Source organism: Dasypus novemcinctus (genome assembly GCF_030445035.2).
Source record: "Dasypus novemcinctus isolate mDasNov1 chromosome 11 unlocalized genomic scaffold, mDasNov1.1.hap2 SUPER_11_unloc_1, whole genome shotgun sequence".
Lineage (NCBI taxonomy): Eukaryota > Metazoa > Chordata > Mammalia > Cingulata > Dasypodidae > Dasypus > Dasypus novemcinctus.
In genome coordinates this window covers 2,494,713-2,503,285 of record NW_026688125.1, presented here as the reverse complement: position 1 = coordinate 2,503,285, position 8,573 = coordinate 2,494,713, and the positions used below count along the sequence as shown (strand labels likewise).

The window sequence follows — 8,573 nt, the reverse complement described above, 5'->3', positions numbered from 1 at the left end:
GACTCCTATGAGGGTTGTAAATGATGTCCAAAGCAGTGTGACTCAAGTCTTCTTTTAGGTAAGTAACATTTCCACGAAGTCATCAGGGTAATGGGTATTCAAATGGGAAGTGTGGAAGAATATTTGCAAGTGTTAAAAACTTTGTTGAAAGCTAGTGGGGTGCCTGTAAAAAGTTGTGAGTTAATTGAATTGTTTGCTTTAATACAAAAGCATTGTGGTTGGTTTCAGCCTCAGGGGCATAATGTTTTAAATTTGAAACAGTGGAGATGTGTAATGAAAGCTTTACAGAGAGCATATCAAAGAGGGGAATCCATTCCTTTTATCTGTGTGAGCTTTGTGCCAGCAAATTACTGCCACCTTAGATCCTTTACAATCAGAGGAAGATGACAAAGAAGAAATTACTATATTTTCAAAACCCATAGACAAACAGAAAGTGGAGGGCCATTTGAAAGAAAGAAATTCTGAGCCAAAAGGCAGAGGAGAGTCTCCTGGCTTTATGCCTAGTCCTAGAACTAACCCTTTTATAATTAAGAAAATACCTGTCTACTCTAATAAAATATGCAGTCTCCATATATCATCCAGGTCTTTATCCTAGCTTATATCCAGTTCAACCTAATGCACCTGTTGAGCCAGCAATTATGGCTGCCCCAGCATCAACACCTGGAATCTTTTCCGATATGGCAGATGCTTTACCCTATGTTAAAAAGATAGTTGTGCGTAGGAGACAAGATGGCGTCTGAGTGAGTGCACCTTATAATCTCTCCTGCAAAGAAGCGGCTGAGTAGGGTTGGAGTCCTGGTAGACCAGGCTGTTTTGGGTGTTTGAAGGGAAGGAGGTGTCTGGATGTTGATTTGGTGGGATGGTGACAGAGGAGATTCTTGGAAGAGGTAGAATTTTGGGTCTCATTCACAGAGGTTGCGGTTGTGAGTGGGACCCTTCCCCCTGGGACTGGCTGCCCGGTGGTGGTGATTCCTGGAGGCTTTGCTTTGCTGGGGAGTTCCCAATCCCTGAGCAGGCTGTTTTGGAGACTTGCAGGGTGGGAGGTGTCTGGAAGTTGATTTGGTGAGACAGTGACGGAGGAGATTCTTGCAAGAGGTGGAATTTTGGGTTTCTGATTCAGAGGTCAGATGTTCTGGCTGGAGCCCCTCCCCCTAGGGCTGGCGGCTGGGCCATGGTGATCCCTGGGATCTTTGTTGTGTGGGGTGTTCGTAAACCTGAGCAGGCTGTTTCGGGGGCTTGCAGGGCAGGAGGTGACTGGATGTCAATTTGGTGAGACAGTGACAGAAGAGATTCTTGCAAGAGTTGGAACTTGCAGTTTCTGACATGGAGGTCAGAAGTTTTAGGAGGAACCCTTCCACCTAGGGCTGGCAGCCTGTCTGGGGTGGTCCCTGAACTCTTTGTAGTGCAGCAGCACACCCAGCAGGCTGTTTCAGGGGCTTGCAGGGCAGGAGGTGTCTGGATGTCTATTTGGTGAGACAGTAACAGAAGAGATTCTTGTAAGAGGTGGAATTTTGGGTTTCTGACACAGAGGTCAGAGTTTGCAGGTGGGGCCCCTCTCCCTAGGGCTGTGCCCAGCTGCAGGGATCCCTGAAGGCTGTGTTGCACTGCAGTGCTCCCAGGCCCCCTGTTAACTGGATGCATGGTTCCCAGGTCTGTGTCCCCTAAACCCTGGTGGCCCACACTCCAGAGACTCACACACCTTAAGTCTGCAATATCACAGCCTTCCCATCCCTGAATCCACCGTGCAATGAAGTCCACTGAGGTCTTTGATTATCCTAGCCCTCAGCATTTCTGTTTTTTTTTCTTTTTCTTTTTTCTTCTTTTTTTTTTTGTCTTGGTTGCTAATATTGCATTATCTCCTGGTCTTTTCTCCCATTTTATCCCCCAAGGTCCTTTTTTGTTTATTTAGTTTTTTTTCTCCTTTTCTTTTTCTTGCTTGTTTCCCTCTCTTTTCTTTGCCCATGCTCTTTTTTCTTCTCTTTTTTTTCTTTTCTCTCTTTTTCTTCTTATTTTATTATATTTAATTTATATAATAGGAGCTGCAGGGAGCACTTCACATTTGCTGTGTTTCCTCATCCTCCATTTCCTCTTTTCTGTGTGAATTGATTTTGGCCACCCTACATCTTGTTATCCTCCATCATCTACTGTCTCCCTTACATTCCACCTCCCTTTCTTTGGCCCCCAAATTGTCTGACTTTTAATTTCTAATACCTTTGTTCTGTTTTTTGTCTTTTATCCACTCTTGATATTATTGTCTTTCTTTTCTCTTTCCCTCTCTCATTAAAACACTGCTTTTTAATTCATACTCTATTTCTCCAATATTCAGTTGACTGTCTCATTATAGGTACTCTATTTACTGCTATAACTCAACACAACTTACGTGAGTCTAATATCCATTCTCCCAGATCTCACATTTTTGCTCTGTTAACAGTTATTACCAATACTACATTACACACTTTCTTTTCTTACTCGTTTTGCTTTCCCTGGCCCTAATATTTTCCTTCAAAGTGAACTTAGCCAGCAACAAGAACATAGAATAAGAAGAACAAAGTGACAAAGAGAAGACATAACATTTATGCAAGAAGAACTAATTAATCCCCAAGAATAGACAAAGAAGCTAAGGAACTGATTAAACCCATCAAGATAAAATGATGACCAGACAGCAACAAAAAACTACAAACCAAATCAATAATCAGGAAAACATGGCTGAATCCAATGAACAAACTAAAAGCTGGGAAGGGGAGCAGAACATTGGACAAGTAATTAAAGATCTCAAAACATATATTAGAGATTAACAATATGAAGAAAACACTTGGAGAGGAAATTGCAGACCTATGCAAAAAGATAACAGATATGATGGGGATGAACAGCACAGTTCAAGAAATGAGAAATACACTTGCTGCAAATAGCAGCAGATTAGAAGAGTCAGAGGAGAGAATTAGCGACATGGAAGACATTACATCTGAAATCAAACAGATAATAGAACTGATTGATAAAAAGATAGAAAAAATCCAACTAGGACTTAGGGACCTGAATGACAATGCAGAATGCACAAACATATGTATTATAGGCATCCCAGAAGGAGAAGAGAAGGGAAAGGGGACAGAAGGACTGTTGGAGGAAATAATGACTGAAAACTTCCCAAATCTACTGAGAGAGATGGATGTACATGTCTAGGAAGCACAACACACCCCAAACATCATAAATCCCAACAGGCCCACCCCAAGACATATATGTATCAAATTATCCAATGCTCAAGACAAAGAAAAAATTCTAAAAGCAAGAGAAAAGAAAACCATCACATACAAGGGAGGCTCCATAAGATTAAGTGCTGCTTTCTCATCTGAAACCATGGAGGCAAGAAGGCAGTGGTATGATATAGTCAAGGTACTAAAAGAAAAAAAAATCCAACCAAGAATACTCTACCCAGCTAAACTAGCATTAAAAAAGATGGAGAGTTAAAAATATTCACAGATAAACAGAAATTGAAAGAGAATGCCAACAAGAACCCTGCCCTTCAAGAAATACTAAAAGGAGTTCTTCAGGAAGAAAGGAAAAAACAGGAGAGGCAGAGTTGGAGGAGAGTGTAAGAGCAACAAAAAAGACAAAAAGAGAAGGAAAAAAACAAACAAAATATGACAAACACAAGTCCAATCAAAATATGGCTAACATAAAAAATTCCTTGAAAGTAATAACACTGAATGTCAATGGATTAAACTCACTTATCAAAAGATTCAGACTTGGAGATTGGATAAGGAAATATGACCCATCTATATGCTGTCTACAAGAAACACATCTTAGACCCAGGGATTCATGGAGGTTGAAAGTGAATGGTTGGAAAACAATCTTACAAGCAAACAATAACCAAAAAAGACAGGAGTAGCTATATTAATATCAGACAAAATAGACTTTAAATGTGAAAAAATTGTGAGAGACAAAGAAGGCTACTACATATTAGTGAAAGGGACAATCTCTCAAGAAGAATGAATAATCATAAATATTTATGCTCCTAACAAGGGTGCCTCCAAATACATGAGGCAAACACTGGAAAAACTAAGTGAAAGAGTAGATGACTCTACAATTATAGTGGGAGATTTTAATACACCACTATCAACTTTGGATAGAACATCTCAAAAGAGAAACACTAAAGAAATAAAAACTTTAAACAGTATATTAGAGGAGTTGGATCTAATAGACATTTACAGATCATTACACCCGAATACAGCAGGATATATATTTTTCTCAAGTGCACATGGATCATTCTCCAAGATGGACCATATGCTAGCCACAAAGAAAGGCTCAGTGAATTCAGAAAGATCAAAATCATAAAAAATAATATCTCTGACCACAGTGGAGTGAAGCCAGATTTCACACCAAGATATGGAAATTAAACAGCATGCTCTTAGAAAACAGTGGGTCAAAGAGGAAATCTCAAAAGAAATTAATAACTACCTTGAAACTCATGAAAATGATAACACAACATACAAAACTTATAGGATGCAGCAAAAGCAGTACTGAGAGGGAAATTTATAGCCATAAATTCATACATCCAAAAAGAAGAAAGAGCAAAAATTGAAGAACTACCTGCACATTTGGAGGAATTAGTAAAAAAACAACAAAGTAACCCCACAGGAAGAAGAAAGAAAGAAAGAACAAAGATAAGAGCAGAACTAAATGAAATAGAAAATAGGAAAGCACTTGAAAAGATAAACAAAACCAAGAAGCTGGTTCTTTGGGAAGATCAATAAAATTGACAAACCCTTAGCTAGACTAACAAAGAAAAAGAGCGATAAGATGCAAATACACAAAATAAGAAACAAGAAGGGAGATGTCATCACTGACCCCACAGAAATAAAGATTATCATGAGAGGATACTTTGAAAAACTATATTCCAACAAAACTGACAATTCAGAGGAAATGGACAAATTCCTAGAAACACATAAGCAGCCTATATTGATGAAAGAAGAAATCGATGATCTCAACAAGCCAATCACAAGTAAAGAGATAGAATCAGTCATTAAAAACCTCCCAACAAAGAAGAACCCAGGGCCAGACGGCTTCACTGGTGAATTCTACAAAACATTCCAGAAAGAACTAACACCAATCCTGCTGAAACTCTTCCAAAAAATCGAAGCAGAAAGAACATTACCTAACTCCTTCTATGATGCCAACATTATCCTAGTACCAAAGCCAAACAAAGACACCACAAAAAGGAAAATTACAGATCAATTTCTCTAATGAACCTAGATGCAAAAATCCTCAACAAAATAGTTGCTAACTGTATTCAACAATACATTAAGCAAATTATATACCATAACCAAGTGGGATTCATTCCGGGTATGCAAGGATGGTTCAACATAAGCAAATTAATCAATGTTATACACCATGTAAGCAGATTAAAGGGAAAAAATCATGATTATATCTATAGATGCAGAAAAAGAATTGGACAAAATACAGCACCCTTTCTTGATAAAAACACTGCAAAAGATCAGAATACAAGGAAATTTTTTTAACATAATAAAGAGTATATATGAAAAACCCACAGCCAACATCTTTTACAATGGTGAAATCCTAAAATCCTTCCCTCTAAGATCAGGAACAAGACAAGGATGCCTACTCTCACCCCTTCTATTTAACATTGTCTTAGAAGTACTTGCTCGAGCACTGAGGCAAGAAGCAGATACAAAAAGCATTCAAATTGGACAGGAAGAAGTCAAAATTTCATTATTTGCAGATGACATGATCCTATACATAGAAAACCCTAAGAGGTCTACAACAAGGCTTCTAGAACTTAAATGAGTTTAGTGAAGTTGCAGGTTATAAGATGAATGGACAAAAATCAGTAGCATTTCTATATACAAATAATGAGGAAGCTCAGGAGGAAATCAGGAAACAAATATCATTTACAATAGTAAATTAAAATTTCAAATACCTGGGAATAAATTTAACTAAAGATGTGAAAAACTTATACACAGAGAAATACACAAGACTGTTCAAGGAAATCAAAGAAGTCCTAAATAAATGGAAGAATATTCCCTGTTCATGGATAGGAAGACTAAATATTATCAAGATGTCTATCCTACCAAAACTGATCTACACATTCAATGCAATCCCAATAAAAATCAACACAGCATTCTTTAAGGAATTAGAAAAACTCACTATGAAATTTATTTGGAAAGGAAAGAGGCCCCGAATAGGTAAAGACATATTGAAAAAGAAAAATAAGTCAGGCCTCTGCAGCTCTGCCACCAACCACCCTCTGGCAGCAGTTCTGGTGCCTCCTTGGGCCAGCAGTCCTCCAGCGGGAGGGAGCGAGGTGGGCAGCAGTGGTGGCAGCATTGCGGGCTGCAGGACCTCCTCGGGGTGTGGCCCCAGCGCCCAAGTGCTAGGAGAACATTTCTACTGCTGCATCAAGGGCACAAGTTTTATAATTCAGCAAGATTTGGAATTCCTGGAGAATTGCCTTCCTGAATAGTTGAAAGAAATCTCTTTAAATTCTGTCTCTTAGTTTTCCATTTTGTTGTGTTTCAGTGGAACATCAAGAAACCATGAACAACTTCAGTAATGAGGAGTTTGACTGCCATTTCCTGATGAAGGTTTTACTGCCAAGGACATTCTGGGCCAAAAAATTAATGAAGTTTCTTCTGATGATGATAAAGATGCCTTCTATGTTGCGGACCTTGGAGACATTCTAAAGAAACATCTGAGATGGTTAAAAGTTCTTCCTCATGTCACCCCCTTCTTTGCAGTCAAATGTAATGACAGTAAAGCCATAGTGAAGACCCTGGCTTCCATAGGGACAGGATTTGATTGTGCTAGCAAGACTGAAATCCAGTTGGTGCAGAGTCTCGGGGTGCCGCCAGAGAGGATAATCTATGCAAACCCTTGCAAACAAGTGTCTCAAATTAACTATGCCGCCAATAATGGAGTTGAGATGATGACTTTTGACAGCGAGGTTGAGTTGATGAAAGTGGCCAGGGCATATCCAAAGGCAAAAGTTGGTTTTGTGGATTGCCACCGATGACTCCAAAGCAGTCTGCCACCTCAGTGTTAAATTTGGAGCCACACAGAAAACCAGCAAGCTTCTTTTGGAATGGACTAAAGAGCTCAATATTGATGTCATTGATGTCAGCTTCCATGTGGGAAGTGGCTATACTGATCCTGAAACTTTTGTGCAGGCCATCTATGATGCCCTCTGTGTCTTTGACATGGGAGCTGAGGTTGGTTTCAGCATGTATCTACTTGATATTGGTGGTGGCTTTCCCAGATCTGATGACGTGAAGCTTAAATTTGAAGAGATAACCAGTGTCATTAATCCAGCATTAGACAAGTATTTCCCATTAGATTCTGGAGTGAGAATCATAGCTGAACCAGGCTGATATTATGTTGCTTCAGCTTTCACACTTGCAGTGAATATCATTGCCAAAATAAATTGTGTTTAAGGAACAGACAGGCTCTGATGATGAAGATGAATCGAGTGAACAAACCTTTATGCATTATGTGAATGATGGAGTGTATGGATCATTTAATTGTATCCTTTATGATCATGAGCATGTAAAGCTTCTTATGCAGAAGAGATGCAAACCAGGTGAGAAGTATTACTCATCTAGCATATGGGGACCCACGTGTGATGGCCTTGATCGGATCATTGAGCACTGTGGCCTGCCGGAAATGCACGTGGGTGACTGGATGCTGTTTGACTGGATGCTGGGGGCTTACACTGTGGCTACTGCTTCCACTTTCAATGGGTTCCAGAGGCCAACCATCTACTATGTGATGTCAGGGCCTGCATGGCAAGTCATGCAACAAATTGAGAGCCGGGGGTTTCCACCTGAAGTAGAGGAGCAAGACGCCAGTGCTCTGCCTTTTTCCTGTGCTTGGGAAAGTGGGATGAAGTGCCACCCGGCCACTTGTGCTCCAGCTAGTATTAATGTGTAAATACCATTTTTGTAGCTGCTGTGAGTTTATCTTGAATGGAGGGATTTGGGGGGGGGATCATTTAACTTAATTACTGCTAGTTTTGAAATGTCCTTCTAAGAGTAGGGTTGGCACAGACACAGCGATAAGGAAGACTAGGAGATGGGGTTACACTTATCTGTGTTCCTATGGAAACTACTTGATTATTTTGTTTTATATGGATTTTTATTCACTTTCAAACATACTTCTAAGGGATGCCTCTCACCTGCTGAACAAGCATTTGTAGCTTGTATGACCGCAGAATGGGCCAAAAGCTTAATGTTGTGACCTGTTTTAAAAATAAAAGTATCTTGAAATTAAAAAAAAAGAAAAAAGAAAAACGAAATTGGAGGAATCACACTACAAATCTACAGTAGAGAAAAAAGCATGGTATTGGCACAAGGAGAGACACACAGACTAATGGAACTGAACTGAGAGCTGATAGAGATCCTCATATATATAGTCATATAAAATTCAATAAAGCCACCAAACCCTCTCAACTGGGAAAGAATGGCCTATTCAAAAACTGGTGCCTAGAGAACTGGATATCCATATGTAAAAGAATTATTGTAACTTTGGGTAAGGGAATGTGTCCTGTGAAGGTAAAATTTGTCTTA

At 39.5% G+C, this 8,573-nt stretch overlaps 1 pseudogene; it reads left to right on the top strand.

The window, feature by feature from the left end:
- The first annotated feature begins 6,488 nt into the window (after positions 1-6,488).
- On the top strand, positions 6,489-7,945 carry LOC131277352 (ornithine decarboxylase pseudogene; annotated as a pseudogene).
- Positions 7,946-8,573: the final 628 nt, after the last annotated feature.